Here is a 20,448-nt window from a genome sequence, read left to right as displayed (position 1 = left end):
CACCAGAATTGTGACTTGTAATTCTTCATTAAAGAATTTGCACCAACATGTGTTTGGTTTGGATGGTAAAGTGATAAGATCTTTATTTGTCAATAACATGTTCCTCGCTCAGCTACACAGGTGAATATGTATGAGCCTTAATTGTAGCAACATTCAATTTTTTTCACTGAAAGAAAGGATGGTAGTCTTAAGAGATTATGAGGTAGATGGCTTTGGATGCCAGTAGTTCCTTACGGAGTGCCAAGCAGAGTTCTGACCCTTAATGCAACTTAAATGTGAGGGTGGTCACGAGAGGCTTCCAGTTTTATCAGGGAAATGTCAGGGGACAAATTGGAGCTGCTTAACCCTCTCCCCTCCAGTAGTTTCTTCTCGAAATTGCCCTTTTCAGCTAGTGAGGAGCAGATGGGGATGGAATTTTGAGCAGGAAAACACCTGGAGGGGGAAGAGTTAAGCACTGCCTTCTCCTGTTGTTCCTCTGATCAAATGGACAGTCACTCATGATCACCTTTCTCCTCTCTTGCATCTTGTTTGACCCCTCACTATTTGAATTTTAACCCATATCACTGGGATTCAGCTAGCAACAGTGCTCTGTATCAGGAATGGGAAGCCTGTGTACCTCAGGCTGTTGGATTTCATCTCCTATCAGCCACAGCCAGCCTGGCCAGTGGAGAGTTACATCCCTAAACATCTGGAGGGCCACAGGTTCCCTGTCCCTGCTGTATATGGAGGTACTTACAGTGTATGCCACACTGCTGCAATCTTGTTAGTCAGATCTTATAAAGGTAAAGGGACCCCATTAGGTCCAGTCGTGGCCGACTCTGGGGTTGTGGCGCTCATCTCACTTTATTGGCCGAGGGAGCCGGCGTACAGCTTCCGGGTCATGTGGCCTGCATGACTAAGCCAATTCTGGCGAACCAGAGCAGCACACGGAAACACCATTTACCTTCATGCTCGAGCGGTACCTATTTATCTACTTGCACTTTGATGTGCTTTTGAACTGCTAGGTTGGCAGGAGCAGGGACCGAGCAACGGGAGCTCACCCTGTCGTGGGGATTCGAACCGCTGACCTTCTGATCAGCAAGTCCTAGGCTCTTTGGTTTAACCCACAGCATCACCCGTGTCCCTGAGTCAGATCTTATAGAATTATATAAATGTTTGCTATACAAAGCCCTTGAGTTTTGCAAAGACCTAAGCGTAAACTTTTTCTTTCATTCTGGGAGTAGCCCCAGTGAAGTTAACACAAGCCATCTAAGGGTGACTTTGGTTTGGCGTGTTTTTAATGTCTGGTTTGCCTAGGTCTTGCACTCAGTGCCCAAAAGTGAGGTCCATATGCCAAATCATTGCTTTTCACATGGCAGCTTCTTCTGAGTGGCATGACCCTCCACATGGGTGCCTGAATCTGTGGTGTGGAATATCTTAAATAAGGAAAAGTGGGTGATCTTACAATGAAAGTGCGTCTAAATTCCTAACCTTCCCTGAAAGCGTCAGTGCAATAAATGCTTTACAAAGTTCTTTTTTTTCCTCTAGAAACAGTTACTTGGTGTTGATTAACAGCTTTTTTGTGGCTAGTATCTGGGCCGTTATATAAGAAATTACTGTCTCACAGTCTAAGCAGGACCACTTGTCAATTCCTTCCATTCTAGGTGTTTTACATGTAGGCAATGCATGTATGCAATCTACTGCTTGATGTCTCAAATGATGCTGTTTTTAACTTTATGAGATCTTCAATAAACCGGCATAAGATTGTACCTGAGAGGGCTCCCCCTTTTTTTAATGCAGGCAGCTACTTTCTCAAGGTAGGGGTGGTTTTGCTGGGTCAGGCATCAATGATCTACTGACAGTAGGTTATGGGCCTAGCAGAGGGTTCCGATGTTTGACTTCTGGGCATGTTCTAAACCAGCTCTTGCAATGTGTAGGTTGTGCATACTTTGGAGTCCAACATTCTCATGAAGGAAACCTTGCCTGAGTCCCCTGCCTCCTGCCCCCAATGAGGAAAAGTTTTGAGCTTTTTAATTTAGGAAAAAAGCGAGTAAGGGGCAGACATAATAGAAGAGGAAGTTGATAGAAACAAGTTTTCCTTCTCTCCTAATGCTAGAACACAGGATGGAGAAAGTTTAATTATACAATCCTCTCTCTCTCTCTAGATATAGTGATGGCAACCAACTTGGATGGCTTTAAAGAAGGATTAGACCAATTCATGAAGGATAAGGTTAAGTCCATTGTCAGATGGTATGCCTTTGAATCTGACTTGCCCATTATACTAAGTGGGTAGAGAGTGCTGTTATATGCAGTCCTGTTTGTGGGCATTTCATAGGCCTCATGTTGGCCACTGTGAGAATATAGGATGGTGGACCAGATAGCCTTTGGGCTGATTGAGCAGGACTCTTATGTCCATATATATGTTTGGAAGAAGTGCAAGTCTGACAAGTGAGCCTTAGACACCAGAAAGCGCACTTTGGAACACGTTGAAAGAGGTGCCTGAAGAGGAACTTTTACTTTTTACATTAGTCACCAGCCACTGTGTATAAGGATCAAGATTTAGATTGCCAGAGATACAGACAATTTGGGGCAGGCAGGAAATCTGATAAACAGAAATGGAAATGTGAAAAAAGAAGTCAGAATTTCATTTGGCGTCACAACGCCTGGGCATGGCGGTGAAGAAAACGTGAAGTGCGGCATGCAGTCTGCCAATGAATGGGGGGATTTCTCTTCGTTTGGGGCTTTTGGGGACTGTTGATATGTAACAGATTAACGGGATGCCTTGGAAACATGATCTCCACCTACTTTTTTTTCTTTGCATTTACGGTAATAATGGGGAACAGTAGTGATTTCCCCCCATTTGGTTTAAGTTCCATTTTATTATTCATAGTGAAACTTGGTAAGATGGGCCAAGCTTGAAAGTTACTTCATCTGTACACCTGTGGGTTATTTCTCTGATCTTTTCTTCTTCTTTAATTGCAGTCTGAAGTTATTTACTTGTTCATGTTCCAAGACATAACACTTTGGAGCTACTCTGCTCTCATTTCCAATTTCCTGTTTGTTTTTAATGTGCTGCTTACATGTATATCTGAGTTACATTTTGATTTGGTTCTGGTTTAATAAAGATAATAGAATCCTTATAGTACTTCTAAATCATTTAGTGCTTTTATTCCTTTCACTTTATATTTTAGCAGCTGCCGTAGGGAACTGAGGGAGGCCTAGATGTAGGTATGATTCACTTAATTCTTCAGTGGGTTTACAGTTTCACCACTTATTCCTGTTGGGCTGTAAAGAGGCATCTCATTAGATTTTGACTCACTAATTGTGGTTTACAGTATGATACATGGGAGGCTTAAGTAACATTGAAATGTACCATTAATATTGGCAAGGTTCTTGCAATAATATACAAAGCCCCGGACAAACTGGGGGCAAGGTACCTTACTGTCAGGGACTGGACTGAAGAGGAATGGTGGAGACTGCCTCCCCCTCCGCTTCAATCTTCCAGAGAAGAGGAAGACAGTATAGATTTACAACAGTGGTTTCCAGAAGGTCATGGCTCAGAGATAGATGAGGGGCAAAGCTGGGAAATAACGGGAGAAGGGGGGAAGCAAGCAGAACCGGAGCAGCTGGCTGACACGTTATCACTAGAAAGCATTCCAGACCCCCTTTCTCCCAGAACCCGGCGAGCAGTGAAAGTAGGAGAGCTAAGAGCTAAGAGGCAAATGGCCTTAAAAGCCACCGTAAAAGGGGGGTGCTGCTGTTGACAATTGAGAAGGAAAGAGGGAGGGAGTTTACTTGGAGCAACGCCATTACTCCAAGAGGTTGCCTTTCTAAGCTTCTCTCTGTGAATATTGAATAAAAGGCTTTGGTAAGAGCTTTTCTTGTCTGTCTATCCCTGGCAGCCTGCCGTGGGAGGATCGGATTCTCTGATGCCTGACACTTACAGTCTGCCTGAGCCCTTATATCCCAGCTGTGATGTTAATTATCCCAGGGTTTCAGAAACCCAACTTGCTCCAACTAGGCCATTTTGTGTCACTGGTCCCACGTTGTAGACTACTCCTTCCAGCAGAGATTCAGCATGCTTCCTAGCTACTAATTTCCAGGCATCTCTTGAAGACCATTTAATGCCAGTAGGCCTGTCCAGTTAATTTTCAAAAGTTGAGTTAGTCATTTTAGTGACAATTTTGTATTGTTTTATACTATTTGTATTTGTATATGTTGTGCACTATCTTGATTTTTTGTGTAACTGAAAAGTGTGTTTATTAAATCAACAGCGCACATTTTTCAGAAACTACCAAGTAATCAGAGAAAAATTCTATGAAACTACACCAAAAGGTCTAGTGGTGGCCCACCATTTAAATAATGAGTGTGACTTCAATCTTAACCCAGTCTGCTAAGAATTAAGTCCCACTGAAAGCAATAATGGTTGTAGCTAAAGTAGCCAGTGATGATCATGATAGCCTTATATTTAACACTAGCTACATGTAAGATGGGAGTCATACATGAACAGAGATGGACATTATCTCAGAGACCTGCATTAGATTAATTTAGCAATTAACTGGGGAAGGGATTTCCTGGAGGGAGGGGAGAGGAAAACTAGGGAAATTCGTAGGACTCAGATTACATTATCCATCCTTTCTGTTTCCAGAAGCATGCCCCACCAGCACACACCCTTGAAACACACCTCACCATTTACTTTCAATATATACAATGATGCCAACAGTCTGAGAGGTACAGATCAACAAACCCCTGTGTTGCAAACTTAACACAACAAACAACACAAGCAACACGATGACCAGTATACTAGATAGCACTGCAATTCTTATTGAATAATACACATACCGTAATTTAGTACAACAAAAACAAAAATGTGTACACTTGTAAATTCTCTAATATATTTGAAATCAAATAAACACATGTCATATGACCACTGCTCCTTGTGCATTTTTCTAATCTATGGGTTGTGCTGAAGAAGATTCCAGCGAAATAGTCAGATTATCTGGGATCACTGTCCCACATTGTCATTCACTTACTACTTCGGCACCATGAATGCCTAAAAAGTTTTACCGTTTAGCTCACAGGATAGCATCTATTACTTTGTTTCAACTATTATACTTCTATGGACTTTCAGAGATTGACAGACGTCTGTTCATTTGATTTCAAATATATTAGAGAATTTACAAGTGTACACATTTTGTTTTTGTTGTACTAAATTATGTATATTATGCAATAAGAATTGCAGTGCTATCTAGTATACTGGTCAACAGTCTGAGAGGTGCATAGTGCAAAGGGAGAAGGGTTTTCTTCTTCTTCCTTCTCAGACACTCCAGAATGCTGATTAACAGCACTTGGGAAATAGATTCCTCTGAAAGACTGAGCTCCTGGGAGAACTACATTTCCCACAAACCTTTAAGCTGTTGTCCCAGTATGCCAGAGAAAGAAGGGAGAGGCAATTCCCTCCTTGCAGCACCAGGTGTCTGCCTGTGTTGACACATGTATTAAAACAAGTGGGGAGTTGGGGCTGGAATGGCAGCAAGTACAGTGGAGAATAGAGGATGAGCAGCAGGCAGTTTTTCTCTGTCTCAGCTTTTGGTAGCTTTAGAAACCTGCCCCTTCTTTGAGGTGCGCTGATAATAATTCTGTGTCTGAATGATTGAGGCATAACACTGATGCATATTCAAATGCACATCTAATTGAAAGCAGATTTCAATTGAAGGGAGAAATTCAGATGCATACCTCATTTACGTCAAATTATGGTTCCTAATTCACATGTGATATGTACACAGATCAGAGTGAGGAAGCAGGAATTCTAAAACATCATTTAAAATATTTAGTGGCACTTAATATTTTATTTAGTGCATGAAATCTATATATCGCTTGATTGTAAAAAATAAAAATCATGTTACATGGATCTAGTTTACTCCATGTTGCCTTGACAGAAATGCGTTCACAACCAACTGAATTATGTGCTAGAAGTTCTGTTGAAGAACATTACAAAGCTTAATTTTTTAAAAAAATTATAAATGCTTATGAATACACATAACTAATTCCAAAGGTAACTGTTAAGCTTTGGGGAAATTTTCCTCATGTTTTATTCAAATTCACATTGACGTTTTCACCCATTGTTCCCATTTAAACTGATTTGCCACAGATAGCTGATGGAAAAATGCTGAAAGGAAATAACAGAAATGCAAAAATAACAGCTCCGAATACAACTACTTTTAAAAAAAACCCCAACAACCTGCAGGATGTGTTCTTATTCTTTAAAAGCTTAGCAATGCAACATGTCCTATGGAAAAAGTTTACTGAGCAAAACAGCTTAGCCCTTCAATGATGTCATGAGAACTGCATTAACAAGCAAAAAAAATCTAAAAAGTCCCCAGAAGCATCAGCAAATTTGTCAGACCTTTTTCAAGTAAAATGCAACCACAATGCCAGAAACAAAGGCAACCTCAGAAATGCTGTATAGATAATGATACAGAGAACGTGATGATTATTAACTTCGTTTATACTTTCTATAGTGAATCATATTAATTGTTTTGTTTTTAGTGGAGCATGGAGAAAGGGTGAATCACCTATTTCTGAACCATTTCTCAGTGCAGTTCCCTCTATAATCTGTGATATAAGAGTGGAACCAGAGTTAATTCCCAAGTTACTCCCTTCTTATGCTTCCCAATTTCTCTCTCTACTCCCAACATTTCCTTATTCTGCAATGAATGAAGCTTCACAGGGGTCACTTTCAACAAAATTCTTTGAAAGCAGTTAATTTCATCATTAAAGGGGTTGAACTGTATCTAACCCAATAGTGACTAAGCTATAGGAAAAGCATCTCTTCACTTTAAGAATAGGTGGGTGGGGAAACCTGGCTGTGAAGGAGGGCTTAAGTGACTGTAGCTGGGTGGTAAGTGAGGGGGAACAGAGAATTGTTGCCCAGGGTTTCTAGAATTCCACTGAATAGAATTCAGATTTAAAGCCCACGAGCTGTTGACTCAGCATGTTCCTAAACTGAGCTTTTAGAAAAGGCGTAACCCCTGCTCTTATCAGATGTGGACTATATCAGTTCTTCAAAGAGCTTGAACGGCACAGGATACCGTAGAGAGATCACACACTTTTAAATCCGTGGTTGGTGCCCTGCCTGAAGAATTTATATATTTATCTACCAATCAGGCTGTGTAGACATCCTGACTGCAGAATGGTTTACAGCACAACATTAGATAAAACAGGATTATAATTAAAAAAAGAAGAAGCACATGAAATACCATTAAAATGAACAGCAGATAAAATAATCGCAAGGATTAAATGCCACAGCAATACTGAAGAAGAAGAAGAAGAAGAAGAAGAATTTATTATTTATACCCCAGCCATCTGGCTGGGTTTCCCCAACCACTCTGGGCGGCTTCCAACAAAAGATTAAAAGTACATTAAAACATCACTCATTAAAAACACAGACTGATGTGGAAATGTGGAGAAGCGAACTTACAATTGGAAAAATGAGAAATGAGGGAGAACCAAAATTGACCAACTTGTCCGTCTCTAATAATAATAATAATAAATTTTATTTATATCCCGCCCTCCCCAGCCGAAGCCGGGCTCAGGGCGGCTAACAACAATAAAACAGTATAAAAGTATAACATAAACAACACTCTAAAATCATTCATTGTAAAATTAATTAATTCAGGCCACTGGCGACCATTGGGCCAGAGCTCCGCGAAGATTGCCGAGGGAAGGAGTCAGGCTGTGCCCTGGCCAAAGGCCTGGTGGAACAGCTCTGTCTTGCAGGCCCTGCGGAAAGATGTCAAGTCCCGCAGGGCCCTGGTCTCTTGTGACAGAGTGTTCCACCAGATCGGAGCCACAGCCGAAAAAGCCCTGGCTCTAGTTGAGGCCAGCCTAACTTCTCTGTGGCCTGGGACCTTCAAGATGTTTTTATTTGAAGACCGTAAGTTTCTCTGTGGGGCATACCAGGAGAGGCGGTCCCGTAGGTACGAGGGTCCTAGGCCGTATAGGGCTTTAAAGGTTAAAACCAGCACCTTAAATCTGATCCTGTACTCCACCGGGAGCCAGTGCAGCTGGTGTAGCACCGGGTGAATGTGATCTCGCAGCGAAGACCTTGTAAGGAGTCTCGCTGCAGCATTCTGCACCCGCTGGAGTTTCTGGGTCAGTCTCAAGGGCAGCCCCACGTAGAGCGAGTTACAATAATCCAATCTGGAGGTGACCGTCGCATGGATCACAGTGGCTAGGTCAGGGCGAGAGAGGTAAGGAGCCAACTGCTTAGCTTGGCGGAGATGGAAAAATGCCGCCTTTGTTATAGCTGCAATCTGCGCCTCCATGGAAAGGGAGGCGTCGAAGATTACACCCAAACTCTTAACAGACGGTGCTGGCACTAATTGCGCCCCCGCAAGAGATGGGAGTTGCCCCCCCAATCCCATATCGCCCCGTCCTAGCCACAGGACCTCTGTCTTCGAAGGATTTAGCTTCAACCGGCTCCCACGTAACCATCCAGCCACAGCTTCCAAACATCTGGTCAGTGTGTCTGGGGCCGAGTCAGGATGGCCATCCATCAACAGATAGAGTTGGGTGTCATCGGCATACTGATGGCAACCCAGCCCAAAACTCCGAACAAGCTGGGCGAGGGGGCGCATAAAGATGTTGAAAAGCATCGGGGAGAGTATCGCACCCTGAGGTACTCCACACACCAAGGAGTGGCGCGATGACAATTTCCCCCCAAGCGCCACTCTCTGTCCCCGACCAGAGAGAAACGAGCGCAGCCATTGAAGGACTGTGCCCTGGATCCCCACGTCGGCAAGACGGTGGTCCAGAAGTTCATGATCGACCATGTCGAAAGCTGCTGATAGATCTAGAAGAATCAGCAGCCCCGACCCGCCTCGATCCAGCTGTCTACGAAGATCATCTGTTAGGGCGACCAGAGCCGTCTTGGTCCCATGACCAGCGCGGAAGCCGGACTGGAATGGATCCAAAGCCGATGTTTCATCCAGAAACCCACCAAGCTGTTCGGCAACCGCTCTCTCAATCACCTTACCCAGGAACGGAAGATTCGAAACCGGGCGGTAATTGGATAGATCTAAAGGATCTAATGATGTTTTCTTTAAGAGCGGGCGCACCACTGCCTCCTTCAGTTCCCCTGGGAATGTCCCCGTGCCAAGGGACAAATTGATGATATCCCCCAGGAGGGCCCGCACCTCGTCTGGACACGCTCTAATCAGCCAAGACGGGCACGGGTCGAGAGGACAGGTGGTGGGCTTTCCAGCTCGGAGGAGTCTGTCCACATCGGCTAGGGATATCCGGTCGAAGTGGTCCAATACTGGACCCGAGGACAGTCGAGGGGCCTCCAGTTCCTTTATTGTATCCAAATTGGCAGGGAGGTCATGGCGGAGCAACAAGACCTTCTCCGCAAAAAAGCTCGCAAATGCCTCACAGCTAAGTGTCAAATTGTTATTTAAATTTGGCTGTCCCACAAGGGACGTTAAAGACCTGATTATACTAAATAATTGCGCTGGGCAAGAGCTAGCGGATGCAATGGAGGCCGAGAAGTATGACTTCTTAGCAGCCTTCACTGCCATCTCGTAGGCTTTCATAAAAGCCCTATAAGATGTTCTTGAGGCTCCGTCACGGGCACCCCGCCATACTCGCTCTAGCCGTCTGAGGTCCCGCTTCATTTTCCGGAGCTCCTCGGTAAACCAGGGAGCCCGGTTTCTGCGGGGTTGCAGAGGGAGCTTAGGTGCGATCTCATCGATGGCTGCCAGGAGTTGGGTATTCCAGCTCTCAACAAGCTCAGTCAATGAGTCGCCAGGGGGAGCAAGGTCCCGCAAGGCTTGGCGGAATCTATCAGGGTCCATCAGCCTCTGCGGGCGAGCCCAAATTGGCTTGCCACCTAAGCAGGGTGGGGGCGGAAAGTCAATCCTGGCTTTCAGAGCGTAGTGATCAGACCATGGCACCTTCATCGAAGGAGACATGATCACATCTATACCTACGCCAAAGATCAAATTCAGCGTGTGGCCTGCTTGATGCGTGGGGCCCGAAACAAACTGGGAGAGCCCTAGTGTCGCCATGGAAGACACCAGGTCCAGAGCCTGTGAGGAGGGAGTGGCATCAGCATGGATGTTAAAGTCCCCCATACCAATAGGTTAAGGAACTCCAAGGCCCAGCCGGCCACCGCCTCCAATAGGCCTGACAGGGTGGCTGCTGGTGCGCTAAGTGGCCGGTACACCAGCCAGACAGCCAAGCTCTCCTCGGAGCCCCACACTAGGCCAACACATTCAATGCCGGGGATCGATGGCGATGGTAGAGCCCTGAAAGGACAATCTTCCCGGATTAATAATGCCACCCCTCCCCCCCGGCCCACAGTCCGCGACTGGTGGAGGACGGAAAAACCTGGGGGCACCATCTCTCGTAAGGTAACTGTTGCCCCTTCGCGCACCCAGGTCTCTGTCACACAAGCCAGGTCGACCCCCTGCGAGATAAAGAAATCTCGCAGGGTGGCGGTTTTATTGCCTATAGACCTGGCATTGCACAGCACCAGTTCCATCTGATACTTTTTTTAACTGACCATGTTGTGTTGTGTTTTGTGCTGTTGTGCCTTACTGTTAAGAGTTGTTTTATTGTTTTACTGATTTGTTTTTTTTAATGTTCAAGAGATTGCCATTCTGAGAGAGGTTTGCAGTGTGGCAGCAAAGGGGTATACAGTGGTGCCTCGCAAGACGAAAAGAATCCGTTCTGTGATTCTCTTCGTCTAGCGGTTTTTTCGTCTTGCGAAGCAAGCCCATTGACGGATTAGCGCTATTAGCGGCTTTTAGCGGCTTATCGGCTTATCGGATCAGCTGATAAATGGCTTAGCGGCTTAGAAAAAGGGGGGAAGGGGAAAAAACCCGCAGGAACTCGCAAGACATTTTCGTCTTGCGAAGCAAGCCCATAGGAGATTCGTTTTGCGAAGCACCTCCAAAATGGAAAACTCTTTCGTCTAGCGAGTTTTCCGTCTTGCGAGGCATTCGTCTTGCGGGGCACCACTGTAAATCACAGAAATCAATATCTGTGGAAGTGCTTAATGCTTCAAATCACTAAGGTAAGCTTTTATCATATAAATTAGCAGGTGACTAGCGGGTGGAGCTGTGGTCTAAACCGCAGAGCCTAGGACTTCGCTGATCAGAAGGTCGGCAGTTCGAATCCCCGTGCTGGGGTGAGCTCCCGTTGTTCAGTCCCAGCTCCTGCCCACCTAGCAGTTCGAAAGCACATCAAAGTGCAAGTAGATAATTAGGTACCGCTGCAGCAGGAAGGTAAACGGCGTTTCTGTGTGCTGCTCTGGTTTCGCCAGAAGCGGCTTAGTCATGCTGGCCACATGACCCAGAAACTGTCTGTGGACAAACGCCGGCTCCCTCAGCCTATAGAGCGAGATGAGCATGCAACCCCCGAGTCGTCCATGACTGGACCTCATGGTCAGATGTACCTTTACCTTTACCTAACACTTAAAAGGTTGGATCATAAGAACTGTGAGCAAATTTATGCCTATGGATTGGGGTTTTCCAGCTTTCTCCTTCCCACTGCAACCCCCTGTGCCAACTCCACACACCCGCAAAAAAGCAGTCCTTTGGTTGTGGTGCAGGAGGCTGAGAAAAGGAATTCATCAAGTGTCATCCTCTACCCCCTTATGTGAACAGGAGTGCTTTCCATTTGCACATGCAGCCTTTAGGATCCAACCCAATATTAATAATGAAATTACACAAGGAGAACCTGTAGAAAACAATGAGTGGGATTCACCTAATGAGTTCCATCAGTGGAAGCCCTGTGCAAGGTCTTATACTTGCACTATGGGGCTTTCTCCTCTCTCTGCTCCCACTCCAAAAACTGGCTTGGGGGGCAGGGGGAGCTGGGAGAAGAATCAGAACAGCATAGGTGGGTAGGAGAGAGGGAACCATTCCCTGGGGAGCTGAAGAGCATGAACTGACAGAATGTTCAATTGACTTAGCACAACTTTAAAGTCCTCCCGATGTTGTAGTGTATCTTTACCACCTAGAAGAAGAAGAGAAGAGTTTGGATTTGATATCCCACTTTATCACTACCCTACAGAGTCTCAAAGAGGCTAAAAATCTCCTTTCCCTTCCTCCCCCACAGCAAACACTCTGTGAGGTGAGTGAGGCTGAGAGACTTCAGAGAAGTGTGACTAGCCCAAGGTCACCCAGCAGCTGCATGTGGAGGAGCGGGGACGCGAACCCGGTTCACCAGATTATGAGTCCACTGCTTTTAACCACTACACCACACTGGCTCTCCTCAACGAAGCTGAGGGTTCCTGTCACAAAGTGAACCACAAAATGGAAAAAGTGAGCAGGGATGGTCTGCTCATGAGGTGGGCTGAAGAAGTCCAAGAGACAGTACCTCCAGGGGCTCCCCACCTGCACCACTGCCAGTGGAGAAGCAGCATTGGCAGTGCCAGTGGTTTCTGGTGATATCTCATGAAATCTCATGCGCTCCATGCGATCTCCATGAAATCTTGCCAGAACCTGTGATCGCCACTTCATGGGCACCACCACACAAGAGAGGCTTCAGCGTTGGTGACACCTTCTAGTTTCTGCCCCTACAACAGAGCAACAAAATCATCTGCTGCCCTATGCTCAGTTGTGACCTCTACAGTTAACACAGAGTGACATCACCATCTGTACTAGCTAGTGAACACAACTAGGGTATATGCAAAGGTGCCCCAGTGAGTCTCCCTCCCCCAAAAGTCTCAAGCTGGAACATCTTCTGAAAGCCTTGGCTTAATTTTGTGTTTTATCTATTGTTTCAAATCCTAAATATTTGGGATAAAGCATCCTACATCTTAAAAAGCCCTACTGGTCCACTGAAGCTGAGCAATAAAAAAACATAGCCATATTTTAAAGTCCTTCATATCTGAGAATGGAGAGAGAAAAAATGATCTGCGTTATTACACATCGATTTCAATGATATTTTCCATCATCAAAAACTGTATTTCTTGAAAGAAGACAATCATGAAGGGCAAAAAGCAGGTAGACGACACAACACCAAGAGATCACCACAGCAACCCCTTTCTGTGGTGTGGGGTCCTAAGGAAATGGGGAAAGCCACATACACCAGGACCTTGTTTGTGCCAGTGTTTGAAATTGTGATATGAAGCTAGGAGCTAAATGGCACCTTAAACTTAGGTTATGGGTGCTGCAATGGAGTGTAGGCACGCTTTTTTAATAACAAGAATACAAAGCTGAAAATGAATGAACTTACATTCGTTTTTCACTTGGCCTAGTCCTCATCTTAAGACTGCAATAAACAAAGCCATACTTCCCTTGCCCCCCCCCCCCATATTCTTATGAGGGTCCCTTCTCCAGTCTTCAGAGAGTGGCTGGAAGTGGAGAGACAGAAAAGGTCCTCCTTTTCTTTCAGCAGTGGCAGTTTTAATCTGAAATCTTAGGCTCAGTACTGCGTCCAGAGCTCAGAAACTGCACACATTAATGAAATTCCCTGTCACAAAATGCACCTAGAACAATAGGAGTGTTGAATGCTGGTATGTGGTCTTGGTACCTTCAAGGTTCCAGAGCTCATTCAGATGGCAATCCTAAATACATTTACTAGAGAATAAACTCCATGGAAAACAGTGGGAATTACCTCTGGGGTAATTAATAGGTTTTGCTATTAATGTGGCTCTGAATCCTTCCAGAATTTCCATCACGTGCCTCTTAGGCTACCACAGTTGAACAGTCAGCAGTGAATGGGAGAATAATGATACAGATAGACAAGCCGTCATCCAAATTCCAAGGGGCAGTTCAAGCATTAATTCTATGTGGTACCATCCTATGGTGCTAGTGATGGTAACACTGGTGCAGCCAATGCAGCGTCTTCCAGATTCTGTCAGACTGCTACTCTCATCACCCCTGACCATTAGCCATGCTGGCAGTGGCTGATAGGAGTTGCACTCCAGCAACATCTGGAGAGTGCCATGTCAGTTCCCCCTGGTGCAGTGGCTAGAGTGCTGGTTTGAGATGGGCGAGACACAAGTTCAAATCCCTTCACTGACTGGGTGACCATGGGCCAGTCACCATCTCTCAATCTAAGGTACATCACAGTATTGCTGGAAGGATCAAATGAGAGGACTATATTGGCCATTCTGATGTCCTTGGGGGAATGGTGAGAGGAAAAACTTATGACACATCTCTCCGCCGTGTATGTTTTTCATGATAAGTGGAATCACGACACAGGATACTTCTAGACCAGCAATTTGCCATGTGAAGTCTGAAACAGCCCAGGAAAGGACTTATTCAGATCTTGGAGCGTTTGAACACACACTTAATAATTTGGATGACCAATTGTGATACATGAGCTGAGGAATTTCTGAAAAAAGCAGAACTCCATCCATAACGCTTATTCCCCTTCTATTTTAAGGGTTCAAAACTAGCAACTAAAATTTTACCCCAACTTCTGTTGGGGAAAAAGTTGGGTTAAGATTTGATTTGCTGGTGTGAAATTGGGTCTACCAAATTATGACAGGTAAGAGTCCGACATGCACATACATCATCTTCATTTATTACGTATACATCATATTGAGGCACATGACTCATGCTGAAAATGGGAATTCACCCTTTCACTCTTTTTCCCTGCCCAATATGCGAATGGGACATATTTTAACACATGAATCCATGCTCCTACGCACAAACTCTCTCACCTATATGCATCAAGCCAGTGGAAAAGAAAAAGGGGTTACTCATTAATCCATGAAATAAAGCTTTCCAAACTGAAATGTGTGGTTTTTCTTATCTCGCCAGAAAGTCTTAATAAATAGGTAGGTATAACGTACCTGAGAACAGCTAAATTAGCCTAACTCTTCAGAGAGCACTTATTCTCCTTATGATTTAAAATTAAATTCCTGCAGATATGTCAAGGGTGCTCATTTGCTGTCTGCTCTGTGCCTTTTCTACCAGTCTAATTCAGGCTGCTACAGTCAAGAGACCCACTACGGCCTTTAATGAACTCATTGAGAACTTAAAATACTTGCAGCGTAGGATACAAAATGTAAGTATGGTTTCAACAGCAATGCAAGTGAAATGTAAATTTTCTATTTATTGGGGGTGGGGGGAATTAACAAAGTTTTAAATGAAAGTATGAAATACAAAATGTACTTGTTTTTATATTTATCTAGGATACTGTTGAACTACATTCACCAAGAAATATCCTGGTAAGACTGACTCAACATTTGCTTTCTATTGTTAAACATTCTAGATTTGTTTTCAAATTGTAGCTGTTGATGCCCTATGTATTGCATAGTGCTGAATCCCTGTATCATGGGTACTGGTAATCCATTGTTGGGTTGCTCTTGTACAAGTGAAATGGCCCTGGTAGAAGCTGGCAAAGAAGCAGTGGTTTAGGATTAACCAGATCTCAGGAGAAAAAAGCACTCATCGCCTTGCAGGATTAGTTTCTTATTTGTTCTAATTAAGTAATAAATAAATATACATTGGTCAAAAGCTAGAACATACAGCTCTCTCAATCCAAACAGATTACTGATTTGTTAACAGGGTGTGTGGTAGAAAGGACTGATGCTATTTTAGTCCCAAGAAAGGCAGCTGATTATACCTTTTATTGCACCAGCTCTGCAATAAATGGCAGGTCAAAAGTTTGTTGTTTATTACACTTGTACAGCACTCTTCTTTCAGAAGCTCAAAACCTATTAGTCGAGGCTTCCACGGTGTCCCTGCTTAAAACTGGGTCATAGTATCCACTTAGTTATAATATCAGGTTCTCCAAGGCCACCATCAGCTGGCTATTCTACAAACCTAGTTGGTCAACGTAAAGATATCACCAGAGTCATTTTTAATATTGTTTTGATGAAGGAGGACTAACACAAGAAAGGTGACTTTTCCATATCTGTAATTCTATGCATGATCTAGGGTAACATTAAAAGAGAAAGAGAGATTTCACTTTTAAATTGGTATTTTGCATTTAAAATAATTGAGAAAGAACAAGATTGTTTTTACTCGGCAAGGGATCTTGGAGTTAAATGTGCGTAAATAAAATTGTTTCCTGAAAATAGTTAGAAGGGCAAATAACATTGCTCCATGAACTAGTTGCATTACACTTGACATCAGTATGCATTAGAAAAAGGTATATATTTCTGAAAGCTGAAGTATCAAAATTGAACACTCTTGTTTGCCTTGACTTAAAAAAATAAATAAATCAGACCACATAGAAATTGCTTCATTTACAGAACAACAATATAACTGAAAACTTACATTTTAAAAGTAACAGAAAAAACTCACCCAACTTCCTTCTGCTTACTACATTCTGTTACGCTTCAGAATGCTATTCTGTTTTTGCTCATAACTTGAGCAAGGAAGGTCTTCCACTTCTTTGCTACATTTGTTAACTGTAAGATATGATTATAGTTCCCATCAAATTAGCATTCTTTAAATAGCTCAGTATGTGTTAAAACAAACAGAACTAGTTTCCCTCTTAGAAAACCCTCCCAGGATCCCAGAAGCAATGTATCTACAGTTAGTGACTAACTGCTTAATCATAACTTTTCAGGCAATACAGTCTGCTAGGCTCAGGAAGTTAGCGGTTTCACACACACAACAGTCTTTTAATGCCCTTACCTACCATTCTGTACTAGTAGTTTTCTGGGCATAGCGGTCTTAGTTTACTGTGTAATGCTATAATTGAAAACTGCAGAGGGAGAAAAGGTCCCATTGTTGTAAGTTTGGGAAGCTCAAGGCAGATTACAAGCTTGAGTAAGCAGTGTTTGGGGAGCAAGAGTAGGAGATGGCTATTGCTTTCACACCTGACTCGCACACCCGACTTGCAGGTTTCCTGAAGGTAATGGGTTGGCTGCTGTTGGAAACTGGTTTTGCACTGTATGTGTGAAGGGCACATGCAAAACTGGGAAAAATGCCAGTTGTACTTGCAAAGCTGTCAGAATGGCAACATAAAGTGGTAAAATGAGTACGGACCTAAAACAATTCATGTGGGAAGGCAAATTTAACTGTTCAAATATGACCAGAAGTCTAAGAATATCTTGCATCAATATAACGATATATATGTTTTTCCTTCCAGGGCACTTGCCTCTTCTCTGCCTTAGACTGCTTCAAAAATGAAACCTTATTATTAAGGCCACTAGAGGGTCGCAAAACAGGTGTAATCCTCACTCGCATCAAATATTTCCGTCCTCCTCCTATTCCCGGTGCATCTGACTCGGTATGACTTACGATAACATTTTATTTTATAGTAAATGGACTGACCCAATAATTTGACTGATGTTTTGGTATGTTGCATTAGGTTCTGCAACAATAAAGGGTGCTAGCAGGTTTACCAGACATAAAGATTTGTGCCTGTATCATTCAAGATTAACTTTATAAATAATTATGTTTCACATGTCTATCTCAACAGATGGGCAGCGGATTAATGTGCTTAGAAAGCTCAATGGAAGCTGATACAACAGGAGTCAACACATAAACCATATAGCATCACAGCTTGAATCATCACATGGCACTGTGAATAAGCCATTAGACAACTTCTAATCATTAAATAGGACACTTTATTTCCAACTTCTATTCTCCTTGCTGTGTCCTCAGGGACAATAGAATTAAGAGCAGAATTGCTTTTAGAAGCTAGATATGTAGCTCCCCCAGCTGAAAAGTAAAACTTGGATAAACAGTGAGTGAATTAAACTATGGTGTAACATGATCAGGAGTAAGAATATAAGCTTCAAGTTCCTGTTTCAAGTATCAGCTCAGTTATTATTGTGACAAACATTGGCCAGACCCACACACTCTTGTTGGCTTTTTGAGAAATCACTCTCCTTTTCTAGTGGTATTCCCTTGTGCAGTGTTGAATTCTGGTCTTCTATAATGACTTCTGTGGTGGCATGAGGGGCTACAGTGGGGCTACAGCTCCCTATGATCCTGGTCTGTGAGGCTTTAGACATGTCACTATCTCCAAATCTTAAGCAAATGGATGATACTAACCTACTTAGAAGAATTCTTGTAAAGATTCCTTTTGGTTCTTAAATGGCAAAATGATACTCTGATGTGGTAAGACTGCAAGTTACAATTTCCTGAAATTCATGGAAAATGTATGCTGGGGTTGAAGTCATGTTTTGCCACCTTGGCAGCCTTCTGCCAAAAACTCATTGCTTATGTAGGATTGTCCAAATAAACTGGAATAATCAGTGTGAAGACTGGGCTGGCTTTTCTGCCATCCAGTTTTGCATTCAGACATATAGGATTATATACCATAGAGTTTCAATGATAGAAACTTAGAATTTTGAGATGCTGTGTTGGTCCTGTGAGACCTCAAGTCATACATCTGTTCTTAAGGAGAAGGCTGAACCCAGAGCTTCCTGCTTCATTTTACCATTTGAAAATGGCTCCAGGTGATGAGGCTAAAATACCACATCTCAAAGAAAGTGTTTGTGTTCAGCCCTGGGATATATGAAATAAAAGATGATCACCAACAAGTTTCCTAGAGACTAAGCATTGCGACCAAGGGTACCTGGTGGCACAAACATTACAAAAGTGAATAGGTAACACTTAAGATAGGGGACATCACCTTCTTACTTTCTCACCTGTGTTTCTTTTCAAAAAAATGGAGACAGCTAATTAATTTTATTGTGCACACTCTTTAAAACACATGAAACATAATTAAGACTTTTTCTTCATCTGACAGACATGCCCTTCATGTACCAGTTATAAGAAACAGAGCCTAAGAACATTTTTGGATGAGTTTATAACACTGCTACAGCAGGTAATAAAAGTGTAATCACAATCATCATTATCTTGTTTTCGGCATTTACTTTTTCAACTTGTCTACAAGTGTTTAACATTTTTGTAATGTCTGTTTTTACAGATGTATCAGCTTCACATGGAAAACCAAAATCAATAGGACACCTGCTGTTTCAACACCCGCTATGTTAGTAATATAAATGTAAATATTGTCTGTCAGCCACATTCTTCTTTTGGGTGGGTGGGTGGGGTATACTGAACTATTCAGTGTGGGCATGTGGGTTCACTTGGACATTTCCAAAATGCCAGCAAAAAGAAAAGAGAACAAAAAGTATACTCTAAAAACCCCCAATTAATTAATTTATACAGTGGACGCTTGGGTTGTGAATGTGATCCGTGCGCGATGCACGTTCGCAACCCGCAGCGTTCGCAACCTGCAGTGGTGTGTCTGCACATGCGTGGGTTGCAATTCAGCACTTCTGCGCATGAGCAAAGCACAATTTAGTGCTTCTGTGCATGCACAACCACGGAAACCCAGAAGTAACCTGTTCCGGTACTTCCAGGTTTCGGCGGGTCCATAACCTGAAAAAAACGCAACCTGAAGTGCCTGTAAGCCGAGGTATGACTGTAATTCTATGAAGTAAGATGTAATACACCATTTTAAAAGGGGACTGTTTCAGTACTGTGACCGATAAGCTACCTCCAGGCTGCATAATGTTATGGGGAAAGGTCATGAACTGAAACTAAAGTATTAAAAAATATTCAGAGTGGCTACAAGGTCTTGTTCACATTTGTATTCCCAAAGTAAGGAGGTGTGAGGGATACTTTAATAGATAAAGCTCTTTTACCGTTTGTACCACTCTATGGGAATCATTGATTCAGAAAACCCACCAACCACTGCAGTGCACAGTAATTTAAAACGGCCTGCTAGTTCCTAAAATGCTTCTTCATTTGAACCCTACAAGCAATATGAACCTGTTATGTTGTCCAGACATACAAATGTGAATATGCCCCAAAGAGAAAATCTGGACAAAGTTTTTTGGGGAACATTTTTTAAGCCTCCCCCCAATCACCCTACTTGCACAGCATAAATCCACCCAGACGCCATTTTGTAGCCCAATTCCAGGACATATGGCAGCCCTTCATTAAGCTATTTTGATTATATGAAAATACCTTTTAGTGTTATTGCACAGACTTTCATTCTTAATGAACATTACTCTTCCTCCATCTTATTGGCCACAAGATGACAACAAAGCCAGGGTATGTTCTCACATGAAAGAAGTGTCATTGTATTCATGTTTTGCATCTGGTTAGCCACTGTGAGACCAGGATGTCAGTCTAAATGAATCTTTAGTTGGTTCCAGCAGAGCTCTTCCGGCGTTCCTATTTATTGCTATGTTCTAACAATTAATTTAATGCAAACTCAAACATAAGAAACTGTTTGCTTCGAAGAAAGCCAGTATGGACTTGATCAAACCCAATTCCCTTTAGCGTATGAATAGTTCTCACTTACTACAGAACAGATTGTGGCAGGTGGGAGTGACCGGAAATTTGCAGCGTTATCATTTTCCTTAAATTTTCTGAATGAAGATTTACACTGTGCTGAATGGTGGAGAATTAATTTTCTCCTACGGAGAATTAAGAATCTGTTTATGGTACCAGTCATAATTGTTGTCAGCAGACATTTCAATATGTATTCTAACACGGCTTGGAGACTTGCCTGCATTCTTGTGTCCAC

The 20,448-nt window shown here is 43.1% G+C and overlaps 1 long non-coding RNA gene across 1 annotated transcript; it reads left to right on the top strand.

The window, feature by feature from the left end:
• Window positions 1–12,695: 12,695 nt before the first annotated feature.
• LOC309540584 lies at window positions 12,696–18,924 on the top strand. The gene is made up of 6 exons (XR_014223366.1): window positions 12,696–12,992; window positions 14,916–15,006; window positions 15,134–15,169; window positions 17,044–17,184; window positions 18,655–18,732; window positions 18,835–18,924. It is a non-coding gene; the product is annotated as an uncharacterized lncRNA (long non-coding RNA).
• The last annotated feature ends 1,524 nt before the right edge of the window (window positions 18,925–20,448 follow it).

The sequence above is a fragment of the Podarcis vaucheri genome (genome assembly GCF_965113315.1).
Source record: "Podarcis vaucheri genome assembly, chromosome: 9".
Taxonomy (NCBI): Eukaryota; Metazoa; Chordata; class Lepidosauria; order Squamata; family Lacertidae; genus Podarcis; species Podarcis vaucheri.
This window is presented reverse-complemented; position numbering and strand designations above follow the sequence as displayed.